General features: G+C 38.4%; 1 protein-coding gene across 1 annotated transcript in view; it reads left to right on the top strand.

Annotated features, from left to right (window-relative positions):
* The window catches only part of lrp1bb (low density lipoprotein receptor-related protein 1Bb), a 267,014-nt gene that overhangs the window by 55,161 nt on the left and 193,801 nt on the right, over window positions 1–18,052 (top strand). The window lies entirely within an intron of this gene.

The raw sequence follows: 18,052 nt of genomic DNA, 5'->3' as shown, positions 1-18,052 counted from the left end.
AACTGAAGCATATGTATCAAAAGAAGAAAAAGCACAAACCTCTACTTATCAGCTTTCAAAGAATTCAATCGCATCCCACAGTCTCTATTTCTGCAATAAAATGACGCTTGACGGTAAGCTCCAAAAATACTCTGTTTGTCAGAACTGGGTGAATTTTAAATGTTGTTTTGTGCCTGAAAACACTTGAAATGTCAAAAGAAAGCCAGAAAATAAAAGCAGTGGAGCATTTCTTTTAACATTGGTATTATTTCACGCTTTGTGCCGTGGTCACAAAAAGAAACTGTGACAAGTTGCATTTCAGACTCTGCTCCTCAGAGTGTGACGAGCGTTCAAGATGCCAGGTGGGGGGAACATTTTAGGCGCAAAGAGCGGGAAGTAAAGTCACCTTGCCTGGAGGGGGCAAGTCTGTGCCGTTTCTGGGATAACTTGTGTTAGTGCTTAAAGTACTTGGAGCCAGTGACTCGGGCTGGCCAAAGGAGTCTATCACCTTCAGATGGCCGTTTGCCCATGGGTGGACACTTTGACTGCTGTTGCTCACAGGCTGTGCCTCATACACAGAGCAGGTGGCATGAACATGCTGCCAACAGGGACGTCTTTTTATGGCTCCGGTCTTTAATGAACACGGAAATCTTATCAGAATATTTGTACTCTGCATCGAGGACCCTCGCTGAACAGATTTCAATTACAGATAGGTGTATGTCGTTTGATGCCCTATAGCAGATTTTCAATTGTAATTCTCATCTGATTATTAACTCGTGACTTATTACAGAAACAGATGGCTAATAACTGAAAAATGTTTTGCAGCATTATCTGCAATGTGTAACAATGTCAATCCTTTTGGACCATATTTAACAGTGAGAAAAAGCTCTTCCTCATGAAGAAACCATGCTTGCCTGGTATAAAACACAGATTTCATGTGTTTTTTTTCACATCTTTTTCCTCTGCCTTTGAGCGAGACGGCCCCCACAATGTCTGATGCCTGTTTGTTGAGACGCTGCAGTCAGCTCTATAGTACATGTGGGAATCATTGTGCTGTGTGGGGTTATTAATTGAGGACATCAATAACAACAGGCCGTGTTTCTCTCTCTCTCTCTCTCCCGAGGACAGCATTCATCATTTGAGGTCAGTGCAACTAGGCAAGGCAAAATAGGGCAGAGTTGGTCATAGAAAGTAGGGTCTTGCTGAACCGGAAATCTCCTCTACCCCCACAGAAGTGACAATGTGCCATAACATCAGCCACGCGTTGGTGTGAAATTACTACAGCATGTTTCTGCCTGTGGTCCTGTGCATGGGTGACAAATCCAATCAGGTATTAGACATGTCTTTCCCCTTTGGTTGTCCTTTTTTGTCTTTCTGCATTTGTGGGAAAAACTTCAACTGGAATTAGAACATGCATGGCCTGGTGGGCCTGGTAGGGATTTCTGTTTATAGACTGCTGAAATGCTTGTGTATGTGAACCTTACCCTTACCTCAAAATTGATTTACTTTTTATACTCACAAAGCATATTTCAGATTTTTTTGCAAAAACTAATTTGTCTTAGTAATACATTTTTATATTGAAAACCATGTTTGCACATAAGCACAGATTGAACAGTTAAGGAGAGCAAAAGCAAATCATGCCTTGACGGCAGGCTAATATGTAATCTTCGCTCCGTGCCCTCATTCAAATGTTGTGCCAACATATTCATGCACACACCTCTGGAGACTGAACTGACTATGAAGCCATCATGTCCTTGACCGTGACATTTTCAGCACAAAGCATGTGCAACCATAACCTGACTAGCATTTCTAGCGCACAAGCTGCAATAAGGATTGAGTCGGGGATTCCTGGTGGGAAGAGACGTGAATGAGGATTAGTCTTGGATCCTCTTGCCCCATGTCTCTGGTGTGAGTTTCTCATCCATTCCGAAACCCTGTGGTACACTATGAACCTGTGAAACAAGGAAAGACGTTAGTGCAGGGATGAATAGCTGTTTTGCTGTCAGGACCTTAGCAGAGAAACATTTTAGCATTAGGGCATTGAGAGAATCAGTTTCTCCACCCCTCATAGATTAGTATCATTGGCCTTTCCCCTGCAGCAGCAATTTCATCCTTGTCAGCAGATTGTATTTGAAAAATGCATGGCCTGTTTTGTCACTTTCTCCTTAGGATGCAGAGATACTGTTCAACAACTTCAAATCCTCCAGTTTTTGTATCACAGTCAAGCATGGCATGCACTGATAAAATGTAACTAAAACCTGACCCAACACGTCTCTTGCAAATATGTTGTGGTCCTCCAAGAGGATAAATTAATTATAAGTCGGAACATTGAGGTCATAGTCGATGGTTGTGTTGTGCTGGACTGCATTATGCTCCAAGAGGTTTCTAATGTTCTCACACCTTTTTGTAAGTTAATACTAAGGACTGTGCACCATTTTTTTTTTAACATAGGGGTATGTACATGGAAGGCTCGCATAAATAGACAAACAGGTCAAGGTCTCCCTTGACAGGTGTCATGGTGCATCATTTGCTGAAAATTTGGGATAATTCATTCAGCCTGTAGGCCACTGACTTTTGACCACTGACACAACTGTAATGTTACACACTGTAGAGATGCTGAGAAGCTAAGCTAATCAAAATTAGATGCTGTTTTACTTCACATTGTTAAGTAAAATATATGTTTTTCTTAGTTTTAAATAACAGAAAACACAATGCAGATTGTTCAAGCCTTTAATGTTAATTTTGAATGTGTTAGCATCAAGCTAACATGTACATCCTGGTTCTTCTGAGAAAAAAACGCACCCCCCCCCCCCCTTGGAGAATTATCCACGAACTGCTATACTAGGAACGTAGAGCTTCCTTTAGAAAAAAAATAAAATACCCAGACTGCATCACTCAATAAAAGTAAAAACATTGTTACCTTGAAAAAAAAACCATGATCTTTAAGCGAGGTCACTTCTTGGAGAATTTAAATGGTGAATGGACTTGAGCTTGTATAGCGCTTTTCTAGTCTTCCTACTACTCAAAGCTGTTTTTACATCGCAGGTGACATTCACCTATCTACCCCCACATTACACTGATGGCAAAGGATGCTATGTAAAGTGTCCATCAGTTTAACTTACCCCTTTCGTACACATTGACACGACGCTGACGCAGCAGCAGGGGTGATTTGAGGTTCAGTGTCTTGCCCAAGGATGGGCATGTGACATGTGACTGCAGCAGCTGGGGATCAGGCCCTGAACCCCCCTGGCTGAAAGATGACTCTTTCAATGAGCCACAGCTGCCCACAATTTATAATTCTGTTTTGATACTAATTCTAATAAGGATTATTTTCCTACTTAAGCAAATGGTTGTTAACTTTGACAGGTATATTAATTTTTCTACCCTGCAATGTAAAACAAATGTTTAACAAAAGGCTCTGGTAATGCTGGTGGCAGGTCCAGAATCTTCCAACACCATCAATCCTTATTGATGGGTTGTTATGACCTGATGTTACTGTTGCAAAGGCAGTTTTTTTAGTCATTTGCATCTTTGGGTAAAATCTGTAATCTCATTTAATATTTTAGGAAATAACACCAAAGCACAAAAAGCTCAAATTCAAACTTGATTTAATATAAGCATCCTCATCCATCACAATGTGTGTCACTCAGTGATCATTTGAAATTTGACATAATGCTAAGTTTAGTTCAAAACTATCATTTGTTAGCTGAACTATTTTAATACTATTATGGGTGCATGTCCGAAATCCATTACTTGTGTTTGAAATATGATGAGCATTTGAAAGCAATAGCTATAGTTAAAAAAAAAAATCAGATTCCAGCTTGATTTAGTTTTTCCTGCTCTCTGTTTTTTGTTGCTTTTATTTAGATGCAGTTGTGCTTCAAAGAATGATTCATTTTTGAACTGTCAACATCTTTCATATTCTACCCAAAGAACCCTGCATCTTATTGGTGTTTCTTTTTTCATGTCTAACAGACCTCAGTAGCCTTGGACATGTATTAGTACAAAGACTCACATTTACATTTTCACTATGGTATTAAATTGTTTTTCATTGTTCAGATTCATTGTTCTACCTGAAATGTGTTGGGGAGCTATAGCCCTCAAATTGAAGGAAAGGTAACGCTTACTAAAAAGATGGAGCCTGCTACATATTCAAATCCATGGGGCGCAAGGGTTATGAAACTTTTCAATCACTTTTTTTTTTTTATCATTCTAATATCCTCCTTTTCTCCGAATTGTTTGGAAGACTTCTGCAGGATCCCTTCAGCATTCTGTAAAAATAGTAACTTCAGAGCTACATTGGCTTGCAAATCCAGTGGTTGAATCCATGATGATGAAATGAGGTCATTTGTTAAGTCTGGTGGCACCACACCTGTTTCCTGTGCAGACGAGAAAGCAGATGTTTGGTGAAAATGAGTCATGACTGTACTGCACACAGGACATATTACATGTACTGTAGTGATTTTTATTTTTTACAGTTTTTTAGAACTTTTTGAAGTAAGATGGTTCTCTGTACAAATAAATAACTTGGAATGTCTGCATAAGAGCTTTAACATGACTTTTGCATTATGTACTGAATGGGGTCTTTTTGAAAGCATCATTTCCGCTGTGTTTTATTAAACATGTGTAAGCTTCAATTCAAGTGTTGGCATAATGCTGTTATGGGAGTTCAGCAAAGAATATGTTATGTTGTGTGCTTGAATTATTGAATGTCTTTGTAAAAGTATTTCCTTTGAATCTCCACATATTTCATCATTACGCTCTTGTTTAGGCGATATATCCCACAAGGAGGATGACTCTTTTACTCACGCAAAGATTCTCCACATTTTTTCTTCTTTTTTTTTCTCGCATCAACTATCTTTGAATAACTTGAATTTTGAAGGACCGTTTCATGTCTCCTTCCAACACCCCACTGTGCTTGTGCTGCGTTGGCATCAGAACAATGTCTTGGAGGAACATAAAAATGCCAAACTTTATTCAAGCCTCACAAAACAGCTACCAGCTCTCCCGTACCTCTGAAAAGCAGCAACAAACAACCCATGGCTTACATTTTTGACAACAATGACAGCCAAGCTTTAAAAAATACCAGGAAGGGAGATGATGAGACAGGAATACAGGGTGCATTTAAATTCCTTTTACTTTTAAACAGTTACTTCCCACTGTGACACAGTTCTTCTTTTGAATTTTTTCTTAAAGAATTACCTGTTAATAGATTACTAATAAAGATGTATGTCATGATTTCTTTCTGTTATAGGCATTTCTCAGCCTTTCATTGATAGCTGCAATAGCTTCCTGATTTAAACAGGAAAAGAAAGACGAGAATAGGCTAATGCTGGTTTCTAAACTTTGCATTGAAGTGCCATTATAGTATTTTTCAGTTGACACTCAGTAAATAAGTTGAATCCCCATACAAAGAACAAAACCCTCTCTTTACCTGTCATGTTTGAAAGCTTAAAAGCATTTCTCATCTTTTCAAGAGTCGGAATTGCTATCATTTGTCTTGCAAAGTGCGAAAGGCTTTCAGCTTCTTCTTCCAGGCTGGAATTGCTATTCGCCAAACAACCAGCAAGACAAAGCTGAAAACCCTTTGACAGAATGGTGTAATAACTCTCTTGAGAGCATATAGGACAGAGAAACAATGCCTATGCTTCAGTAGATGGACTCTGACATATCAGCCTGTCAGATGTAAGGCAGACAAGTAGTAATTGCTTTTAAATGTTGGTGATATTACGTGCATGTTTTCGCGCTGTAAACAGGCTTCATGTTTATTTCTTAAGTATTTCAGTGTGTCCGTACTCTCAGCTCTGAAATAACACTTACAATTACAAATTGGACTTAATCCTTTTTATAACAAAGAGAAGTAACAACAAAACCATTATACAAAATATAAGAAGATTAAGAAATATTCTAAAACACATTAAAACCATGTAAAATTTCGGGGGAAAAACTAAGATGCTGTCCTGTTTCTAGGTCACCATTCCACCTACTTCAATCCTTTGCTAAAAATAAAGTTAAAAACATATATGTCTTTGGATTACTAGTGTAGTCTAATTGAATTGTATTCGTTACATTGACGCATTATGTTCAGGTCACACTTTAGTTTCAATTACATTTTCTAATCAGTGACTGGTCCCTAAATTGCTGAACTTGCACCCAGTGTCCACTTGACTGTATATAAATAAAGCTGTACCTCACATTTCCTGAGGATCAGTGCTTTCTAATGAAAAGCATTGTGATAATGGGAAATGCTCTAATTGAAAGTGCCAGAGGTGATATTGTCATCTGAATCAAACAAGATCATTCTCATCATAAGGACTCAAGTCTTGTGGTCATGTATGACCTTGTGCTTCCTGTTTTACTTTCTTCTGTTGTGTGATAGTTTTTATCCTGTATTGGTCTATCTTTTATTTTTGTGCTTGTTTGGTACTACTTTTTGTTAGTCTTTTAAAGGGCAAACTACGATCAAGCATTGCAAATTAGCTTAGGCTATAAATGCTGTGGTTTGTGGAGAGAGTTTTCTCGCTCAATACAAATACAAATAAACATGAAATGAGTAAGAAAATCCTTAAAACCTTGAGACTCCATTGAGCAAAAAGTACCTTCCAAAGAAGGCTTACTTGTCATGGTCTTTGAAGGCGAGTAGTTCGGCTTCATTAGTGGGAAAACAAGGCCAAACACTTGATGGGCTAAGAAATGCTAGGACATCACATCTGTGAACTGAAGAAAAAAAAGTTGTATTTACTCATGCTTCTAGTTGTATAGCTGTAACAGGGGGATGGCTATAAGGATATGAACAGGGGATGGAATGGTACCGCAGTGAATCAAATTGACAGTGAAACACGATGTTGGGAATATTCAAGTCCAGGGGTGTTTTGCCACTCTGGAGTTGGACACCTGTACCAAACTGACTACATCTTAACTAAGGAGGAATACTGCTCAGAGATATGCTTTACCCAGTGGTTTGCATCTCTATGGAAAAGGATTCAACCTGCAGTGGGATAATGACTACAAACATTCCTCAAAGCTTTGCAAGAACTAAGAAGAGTAAAAAGAAAACCAATGACCCATAACTGTCGTGGACTTTCTTACACAGTCAGTTGACCTCTGCCAAATTGACATTCATGTCCAGCGCCCCATGTGTGGAGGCTATATTCCTCGTCATAGCAGCCGGAGGTTCACTGATCTCAATGCTTTGCTGCACCCTCCATTTTCCCCTCCTAACATTTCCCGCCTTTCTTCAGCTGTCCTGTCCAATAAAAGCCTAAAAATGACTTACTAAAAATAATTAAATAAAAGAATGAGAAAGACATCATCACAAGAACCTTTCAGGCATCTTGCTTGGATGATGTGAGACATCAGGTTTTGTACAAAGGTGGCACATCTTATATATCATGTTTCCTAACAAGTTTTCTGCTTCTCTTATTGGTAAGTGCTGTAGGTATAATACCGTGTTATATTCCACAGTCGTGGTGTGCCTGGTAATAGGGTCATGCAGCTGTAGTGTGAAACAGTGCCATAATCAATGACACCTTTCTTCATCTTTCCAAAGAGTCCCTCCGGACCAAAACCTAAAATATTATGAATCTTACAACTTGTTCACTTTTCCCATTAGTTTGGTATTCTTTTTATTCTCTGAATTAGAATCAGGAACTTTATTTTTGCCCATCAGGAAGCTTGAAATGTGTCTTTAATGTGACTGTAGCAGAGAGCAAAAAGGACTGGACCTAAAATAGAACCTTGTGGGACTCCAACAAAGCAAAAAACAAAAATCTCCTGGCCATTTAGAAATGATCTGAAACAACTGAAACTTATCCTGAGAGACCACTCCTGTCTGCAAGTTTGTGCTGTAGAATTTGATTGTCTATGCTATTGAGGCAGCACTAACATCTTGGAGTTTTAAGAGAGGTAATTTATTGAAACCTCTGTTTCATATACTGTATCTCCGTTCTAACCAAAGCAGTCGTTGTGATGGGATGGAAAAATCCGATATTTTTTTTTTAGTAAATTCTTTTTGCTCAGTGGAATCTAAATTATTTCTTTGTTGTGTGTGAACAACAGTATACCTCAAAACATCAAGGATGTGCCTGTGAAAAGAGGATGGTTTAAAACATTTAGTTCTTCTCAAAAGCAGTTAATAATTTTTAAAAAAACATGATTGAAATGGGATTAAACAAATATGTGAAGGGTTTAACTTGTAGTTGACAATGCAGTCCTACTCCACAAACTTGAAGAAAGGTCAGTTTCTCCTAACTCAGAGAGAACTCATGAAAAAACTTGTGCTCATCTAAAATAAAGTTATGATTAATTAAGTTATTTTTTCTGGTAATCTGAAAACTTGTCATTTATCATTGCTGACTGTTTTATCCAGGTTGGAACGTCAGCATATTTTCAGTTATTGCTGATGGTCTTGATCAAGCTGCAACCTCTGGTGTTGAATAGTGAAGCCAACGCAGAAGTGCAACAAACAAGCAGTCTCTTAGGTGTCCACCTGAGGCTGGATGCAAACGCCCAGTAAATCACTTACACCCATTAAAAATAGCCAATTTTTACAGCAGAAAAAAACATGTTTAAAACCTGGATGAAAAAACAATGTTGATCTGACTATCATATTTCTTGATAGGCACACACTGTACAGGGGGGATTTTTTTGATAACTTGTCTGTTTTGATGTTATGAAGGATAAGAGTAATTCATAATGAGTGGCATGGCAGAGCTTATTGACAGGTGGGCACATTGTAGATGTTTGACAGGAGGCATAAGGCCCACCTCAGCTCCAGCTCTTCTCCTGTGTATAGGTTTAAAGGAAGAATATGTGATTTTTCACACTTAAATGTAGCAGAAATCAAGTATGTCCTCTGAAAATAACTCTGTGAGTCATGACTGTCTACAGTGTGACACCCGAGTCCCACTGTCTGTGATGTTTTTTTTTGAGCCGTATCTACAGCGTGTTTACATCGATCAGGGTCATCCCCTTGTGTATAAAAGTTGTTTAATTGCAGGACCAGAGAAAAGAAGAATAACATATACTCATATACTGTACTCACAGCTTATTTGAATGTCACATAAGCGTTTTTAGAACACGGTCATTTCGTGTAAATTTAACATGCCGAGCGCTATCATTAGCATGCTAACTCAACAATGCAGTGCAGTTTGTTTTGGTTTCATATTTTTCATTTAACAAAAGTTAGTTTGAGATGGCAAATCCAATATGGCTACCACCTCCAATCTGCTTCAAAAGTCAGAAACCAATGAGTGAAATCACTGAGACTACGCCCATATAATTTACATAATCAGAGGAAACAAGTGTATGTGTGTTCCTATGTATGTGAGAGCTGAGTGGGTGTGTGTTTTTTTAATTGATCCACTGCCCCTTTAGGGTTTCTGTTCACGTCCCCTGTCAGGTTATGCACAGCTATATCTTAAGCCCTGCCGCTGATGGATTATCTCTCTCCTTTGGTCATACTGCATCAGATTTAACAGACTGCTGCTTCCTCAAATCTTTGGTCTATGTTGCCATGACAACTTATTAATTCAATGTGAAAAACCCCATGGTTCCACCCAAGGCACTAAGATATGGTGAGCAAAAATCACTCAATTCTGATGATTACTTGTGAGATGAAATAGGTAAATTACCTGATGCGCTGATGTGATTAGTCTGAAGCATTTTTGTCCGCATTTAATTGATTTCTCTCGAGATATCAAGTCAAGCTCATTTTTTTGTGTTTTTTCTAAAATATGTTTGGTTTGCCAAAAAGTCAAACCACTTATTTTTTCACTCTGCTAACTGCTAACAAGTACCTTGGGTCTTCATGTGGCAAATCCGGCGCGCTCACTTCTGTGTCGGTTCCTTTTTGTTGTGGGGTTTTAGAGCGTAAATCAAAATGGGGTTTTCAGAGCCTGTGTTGCTGCACAGCCCTCTGATACAGTAAAGTTCATTGTTGTGTTTGTGTTGTGTCAGTGTTTAACAAAGCTGCTAAAAGGTCACATAGTTGTTTTACTACCTTTTCTCCTAATAAGACTACCCTTCGCTTTATTACAGAGAGCGTGAACTGTGCTGCACTTTTTAACCCAAATCCACAAGTTCTTGACAACCTTGTTAATTAGTTGTAAAAAGGTCATGTAACAAGTAATGAACGGAGTTATAAAAGTCTCGCACAACTAGCTGTTGTTTGTAATTGGAACAGTATTGCTGGACTGTTATTTTCACACTTAGTTACACAGAAAAGGATATAAAAAAAATACAGCTTTCACGGGACATTCTTTAACATTTATGCTTATTGGTACAAACATAATTCTCTGTCTAAGTGATCAGGGCAAATATAAATTAATCATGTTTCATTTACAGAACGCTCTCGTTACTCTCTCTGACATAAAATGAGTGAACAGACGATAAAGGTTTGGTTTGGATGATTAAGTTAAATGTATCTTGCACACGGCCGTCAGTATGAGGGGTTCCTCTCTTTCATATGCGAGTGGTCATTTATATGCCATGTCAAAATAGTGGTCTCATTATCTTGTAATCAGATTTGTCTGTTCCCCACAGCTAATGACCTTTACTTCTTTCCCTAGGGCCACATGTCATGAGTCGTAGTGTCGTGGAGCTGTCACAACTAGCTTTCACCCTCACACTGTACTCTGTCAATAGTAAGAGAGAAGGAGACGCTTAACAAACTTTCATTGCTCATTCTCTCCTTCCGCCTTCAGCGTCAGACACACCAAATTGATTTTAATCAGACAATAAAGGAGATCTGATCCTCCCTCTGTTGACTCATTTTCATGCCCCTAACAGGCCCATTTGATCAACTTTTCTGATGGATTTCGACTATAACAGCTTCTGGCCCTGTTCAATACGGATAATCTCTTTCAATTTTGAAGCGTTCAAACAGGAATGATGCTGTATTGGTGTTTGCTCTGAGGTTTCAACAGTTTTATTTACTAAATACTCTGATCCTTTAAGTCCTGCCTCTTTTCATAGCTCAAAGAGAAAAAAAGATGTGCATGTCTGTGTTTGATACTGTGAGAACTAAGATGTGCACAATGCTGTACTACAGTTGCCAAGACATCAGATCATTTGCCCTCTTTTGATGAGTAGAATGATGGGCTTTTTTCTGCCTATGTGTCTTGTCAGTTAAGGTAGATTGAATGAGTGATGTTGAGTGTTGTGTTATGGATGCCTGACTGAGGCGAATAATTGAGATGGAGAGGTTGGTGGGGGATGTTGGTGGTGGTAATGGCAGGGGAGTGGTGATGCTTCCAAGGATGACTCAAACTTAAGTCTTCTTCCACCGTGTGGAGCCTCAGATGGAACAAATCAGTCTCTTTGAGGGTGGTGATGATGGGAACAAGACGCTTGGGATGATGATGATGATAATGATGAAGATGATGACGCAGGAGTATCTTATCCTGTGATATGTACAAAGAAAATTCAGGAAAGTAACGTAGTCCTGCCAGTTCTTAACGGGTTGTAACTCGCATTGCAGCTCACGGTCAGTTTGTTAACCTCCAAATACATTGACAAAAGCTTTCTGAATTTTTTTTTTATCCTGAAATCCTGAAATGTATATTCAGAGGCTAAAACTTGTGTGCTTTTATTGAAGTAGGGTATGAATGATCTCTCTGTAACAGAATATTTTTATTGCAGTAATAGTAACATTCTGTCATTTTTCGTTGTCTTCACAAGCGTTGAGTACCTCTCCACATCTGCTGGCTTGGCAATGCCATCTTGGGACAGAAACACAGTCAGTCTTTCAATTTTTGGTCCAATTCCTCGGAAACAGGACAAGTAAGCCTTTCCCTGCCTCACCTGTTTTTTTTTCGAAGTCTTTGTGCTATTCATATGCTTGTGCTAGTGTGCGCTAGCTGGCAGTGTAGGAACAAGCAGTAACTGACACACTATGTCCTGCAGATAGTGTGCGCTTCTTGGGGCGGTGAGCCCAGGAGGAGGGGTGGAGTTGGATATGTGTGTACAAGCTACAAAGAACAATGCAACTGAGTCTACCTTTAAGTTTGTTTTAACATATCCTTGATGTAACTCCCTTCAGACCTGCCATTAGGGTTTGGTCACATGACCAGAAATGTGGTTGTTTATATCCTTAGTAGCCTGTGAAAGACTCCACAGACTACATGCTTGAGGGTGACATCTTAAAAAGGGTTCCTTTTATAGTGATGCCTGAAAGAGAGAGATGAGTCCTTCACCCAAAGAAAGTATTGTTAGCAAAAGTGCTCACAGACATTTCAAGAGATTTGGGGAAATTAAATTAAAGGATATTTAATTAAAGATCTAAGTTACTGTCTCATCCCCAAAGGGATGAAGGAATAGTTATATTATGAGGTGAATCTGAACATCAGAGAGTGGAACAAGAGTTTAAATGTAATGTAATATTTAAAAGTAAAAGGAATAGATTGTTATTCATCAAACTGGCACAGAATGGTTATGTCTGTTCAATTTTTAAAAAGTTCTTCTTTTTTTCAAACCAAGAGAGATTCTCTTCTCTTTCTGCTTTGCTTATGAAACACTGTGATTGCTTTTTTAAGGTGAGGATTTTAATTGAAAACTCAAAATGTTTGGAAAGTTTACCTGTTCCTTTGGCACTGTAAATCAGATCTTAAGGAAACGCTTACATTTTTTATAATCAATGAATACAGAACTCTGTCCTCACTCCACTGGAGATTAAACCTGAATTCATGGTGGCACAACATTTTCACACAAAAAAGGATTGCAATTTGTCAGTTGAAGGTCTATGCAAAAGAGAGATATAACCTTACAAAATATAGTATGAAAATGTCCTTTCAGTTTACCTGAAATCCCATCAAAGATTGAATGTCCTGTTGTTTCTGATTCCTCCGCTGAAATCTGGAAACAATAGATTCACTTTCAAATGCGTGTTCCTACATTCCCCACTGGGTTCTGAAAGCTTGATTTATAAAAAGACTGAGAACAAACTAATGATTGGTCAGAGGTCATAATTAAACCATGAATGCCTCAATTTGCGTTTACATTCTCTCCTCATTCAGGATTCTACAATGGCTTGCATTAAAGCCTATAACACAAATCACATTATATATCTGCAGGGCAGAAAGACTGTTCTTCCTGTTCCACGGCTTTGAAGAGGAATTGAGATATTTTCACTTTTAGGAAGTATTAATGGTGCCAGATTAGTCTTTGCTTCAGGCCAAGCTGTGGAAAGCACTCTGTTCTTAGTTTTGTTTAACAAGTAATATGTGTTGCTTATCATTTCCTTTCATTGACTTTGGGGCCTGCCCGAGATACTAAGCACATGTGTGCACACATTTACTGTATATGTAATGTTGGCTGGCAAAACGTGGGCTAAACAGAGCTCCTGCTCTTGAATATCTAATGTGTATTATAAACAGCGGTCGTTGACGATTACCATATCAGAGTAAAAAACAAAGGAAAGAGGCCAGTGCAAAGGTTCTACATTAATCTTTTATTTTCATTTATGAATCATACACATCTGAAAAACCATACTGGAATAAATTGTCGATCACCTCCAATCATGGCTGCCTCTGTGGAAGCTAACATGACAAGCATTTCAATACTTTATTTGTGGCATGAAGAAATACTTTACACCCTGAAATAATTAATTTATTAAAAACTATTTGAACCATACGTTAACCTTCCTAAGATATTATGCTTATAGTGAGTTGACCTTTAAAGAGTATATTTCCCTCTCTTGTTTCAGGTATCAATTATATCTTAGAAGCATTATCAATCAAAAGAAACTTGATTAAAAATAATAATTAAAAACAACAAAAAAAAGGTCAATACCAACATCTTGGAAAACTGAAAGGGGGCAGCACGGTGTTCCTCAGCAGGGGCGTGGCCGAATGGGTTACCTGGGCCCCCCTTGTAGTCTGATTGGCTACCCCAGGAGCCAAAATGTTAATGTTATGTTTGTCTATTTTGCCTTGTCAGAGACAGAATGTATGTTTAAATCAACTGTTTGGGTGTGTTACAACAGGCTTCTAGCTTTCTTTGTCTTTAATTGTGGCACATTTCCTTTAGCTACTTCAGATTATGAGTGTGGATGGAAATCTTCTCTTTAAGTTTTCAAAGAAATATGCTTTGAAATGTTAATGTGTCCACAGAAAGTACTCCTCCAAGCAGGCATGACAAAAAAAGTTTGAGGACAAGAGTCAATATTTAGCACTGCATTTATATCTCTTCTAGGTGTGTGCTTATCGCCAACATTGTGTTGCTCACCATTCAGTGAATAATTGAAAGTAATAATTTCCAGATGGCAGCAGTTCTTCTTCCTATGATACTGGCTCGGATGACTCAAACATACTCTTTAGAGCTTCATAACACTGTTTGTAACATGCACTGCTGTTTTATGTGGAGCCAGGGAGATGCCAATCAAAATGTGTTCCACCACAAGTTTAAAGATTGAGTCATCACCACAGATTTATATGAGATGTATTTGCTAAGTACAGCATTGTGGAGTCATGCTACCTTCTGCATTTGCAAAAGTCACATTGATGTCATTTAAAATGAGTAACATGTGTGTGGAAGTAGTAGCTGCTTTACTTAACCAGCATGTTATTAACAACAGAATACTTCATTGTTTCAACACTGTTAGAACAAGAAAATATAACAAACTCTGCGTCTATGATGTTCTGTATGACTGTGTTTGATTTGTTAAGGAATATAATGTTTTTAGATTTTTTGATTATCTCTTCTGATAGTTGCTTTTGAGTGATACAGGAGCTTCTTTTAATTCTAAAATGTGTTCCCTGTTTGCATTGCATTTACTGCATTTACTTTCCCTCTGGCAGTCTCACATACTGACTGGAAAAAAATGTGATCCACTACAGATATTTTCCTCCCACACCTTGTCACTGAAGCTCTTGTCACCTTTTAGAACGGAAAAGAAAGCTAAACGTGTTACTTCTAATCAATTCCCAGGGCTGATGATGTGCTGATGATGTAAAAGTAAATCAATATCATATACCGTAAAATCCGGTGTATAAGACGCACTTTTAATACCTATTTTTTCGTCTTAAAAGTTGGCTGCGTCTTATACACCGATGCGACCAATATACCAGTATAAAATACTGAAACATGCGCCGTCATTACAGCGGTGCAGCAGCCCCTATCACTGTGACCTGATGCGATTAAAAAGCCATCCCCATTCATTGTGTATTGAAAGCTGGTTGCACGCTGTGCTGGAAAAGACGGCGACACAGACCAGTCTCGCTGCCTGACTTTTTCCACATCTTTTCTCCCTAACGAGGTCATAATCATGCATTTACAGAAAACAGTGGTATATTGTTCCGTAAATAAACCTTGTGGACTGCTCTTTTGATTTAAAGAGTCCTACGTTAAAGTTAAAGAGAGACCAGCGGAGTCGGGCAGCGCGACTCGCAAGCTAGGAGTCTGTGCCTCACAACTTACCGAAACTACCGAAAGTGAAAACAGACGGAACTAAAAGAGCGACACAGCTGCACAGAAAATGCACGTTGTAGACGTCGCTGAACACAATATAAATCGTCACAGGAAAACATTTGAAACTTTTTTAAAACCTTCAAAACAGGGTGCGACTTATATTCCGGTATATTTACGGTACATGCGCATCTGCTGATGATCATTTTTTTGGTTATATCTGAATTAGCCTCTTTACTTTAGAGCTTCCTGGGGTCTTATTTAAGAAAGTGCTTAGAATCAATACGAAAAGTGTATTTGCAACAATACCAGAAAATGGTGTGCGTTCCAAATAATTAAGATTCTTTAAAAGCGTTCGTATGCACACCTGCACGCAATTTTGTCCTTTATAAATCACGATCCACTTGGAAATGTAAGCCTGTGGATTAGCCCCCAATAAGTCGCCTTCTACACTCCCACATTCAACCTTAAATGGTTAACGCAAAGGACCTCGTGTTTGAAAATGCATACAAACGTGCAGGCTACTCAAAGGTTTCCAGTACTGGATCACAGCCTCAACCATAAGTAAGACGGACAAAATAAACGTTCTGACCCAGAAATGGAGGTGCTCGTGAATGAAGTGGAGGTCAAAAAGCTCTTCTTTGCTGCAGCAGGAGGGTCACAAACTACAGAAAAATCTGAAAATGTCACCACGTTACTGCTGCATTCATGCACTCCTTCTGCAGTGATAAAACATCCACCGTTCATCATAACACCCGAGAGGATCTGTATAGTGTTTATATGTTTATGAGGCCCCCACTGATTTCCTCATATAAAGTCAGCAGTCTCCCTCACTCTACGTTATATTAATAAGAAGTTTGATCACTGAACAACAACTTCTGATTGTAGGCCACGTTTTATCGTGGGAAACTCTGTCTGCCCTCTGACTAATGATTAAGATATATAGGCCTAATTATCGTGTGAGAGCTGCCCTGACTTACTTTATACACTTTACTCAGTAACCCGATAAATACGTGCAGGTGATGAAGGTATGAAGGTGTGCAGAGTAATGAGACGGCAGAATGTGTGAAACAGCCGCCGCTGTGTCTCTGTGTGCTCTGTGCGTCTTATGGCTCAGTAATCTTTATTTAAACTAAAAAATAACACTTGATGATAAATGCACGATATTTTTGTATGAGAAAAAAAATGATGGAGCTTTAGTGTTTGTCTACTTTGGATCTCTACATCAGTGATTACATTAGTACAGGTCCTCTACCCTCTGGGATACTGAAGGTGGTACTACAGGTGCACAGATAAATGAAACTGCCATTTTTAATGATTATGATGATGTGGATCTGACAGTAAAGTTTGATATTTTGTGAAATTAAATGTGTGAGAGGCATCATTACACGTTCTGGCTTTAATTCACCAACTTGCCGTGTCGATTCCCCCTGCCTCCAGAATGTACATATGCCTGTGACAGGGTTTGCTTAACGGTGCACACATTTTACAGTCAGGTTGTTTTCATCGATCACAAATTGCATGGGAAATTGAAGTTTCAGGCCCCTTTTTGGGGTTTTAAATGAGAACCTGGATCAATTATCAAACAGAAATGAACGACTCAACCCCCAATCCTTTAAATTATGATTGTCTGTGATGTTATGAGTTTAAAGCTTAGCCTACATTAGACAATATGACAAATATGATGAAGATTTTTGACTGTCTTTTATATTTTTTTTTTTTACCAAATGATGTATTTAAATATTAATATATTGTTTTTAGAAATAATGAATTACATGTCAGTATTTTTCCTTGTATGTTACAGGAAGTCTATGACTAAGTACCCTTTATTCATTGTTGCACATGAAAACAAAATTGTATTGGTCCTGGAGGTATTCTTCCCACTTCTCGGTTCATATCACACTTTAAACAGTCACACGACTATCATGGCTAATAAGGCTGGTTTGTTTTGTCAAGCATATTGGAAGAGACATGTTTCCCCATTTCTAATGGAACGGAGCTAATCAGATCTGTGGAAGCTGACTCCCAGCTGTGCAACTTTGCAGAATTCACTGAAGAGTAAAGTGGAAAAACTTAAATAAAGGGCAAGTCCATCTTGATCATATGCTTCTGTGGTCCGGTGGAAGGAAATGAGACGGAAATGTCACATTAGCAATGCAAAGTGGTTTATTATGCCGTGAAGACAGTAAAACTAAAGTCTTTTCTGCAGATTTTTGCCTTTTATTCAATATTTAATTTTGGCTAGTTCTATTTATTGGAAAACCTTCCCTATGCTTGACATTCAGTGAGACTTTAAATTGTGAAAAATAATTATTTCTCATGAAGCAGAAAAAATGTTTAAAATTATATTTCAGTTGGCATTCTAAAATTAAAAAAAAAAACTACTCCAGTTTTCTCCCCCCCTGTAGTCAAATGTACCAGATGGCAGATATGTCTTTCCAGCCATTGACGCCTTGTTTCCAATACGTATTTGACTCTCCTATATCTGTAAATACGTATATAGATGATGCCTTCCAGTGTCTAATTCAAGGAAGTGCCTTTCTTTATGGATGGAAATCTACGGTGGCCCGTAGGTGCAAAGGCACCAGCTGAAACGATGTACATTTAGAAAAAACGCAGAGCTTATTCTGAAACGCTGCACATTCAAAAGCAACCGCATACTTCGAAAACA

This window comes from Labrus mixtus, chromosome 13 (genome assembly GCF_963584025.1).
Source record: "Labrus mixtus chromosome 13, fLabMix1.1, whole genome shotgun sequence".
NCBI classification, from domain to species: domain Eukaryota; kingdom Metazoa; phylum Chordata; class Actinopteri; order Labriformes; family Labridae; genus Labrus; species Labrus mixtus.
Note: the sequence above shows the minus strand (reverse complement) of the source record. Positions and strands in the feature narration are given on the sequence as shown.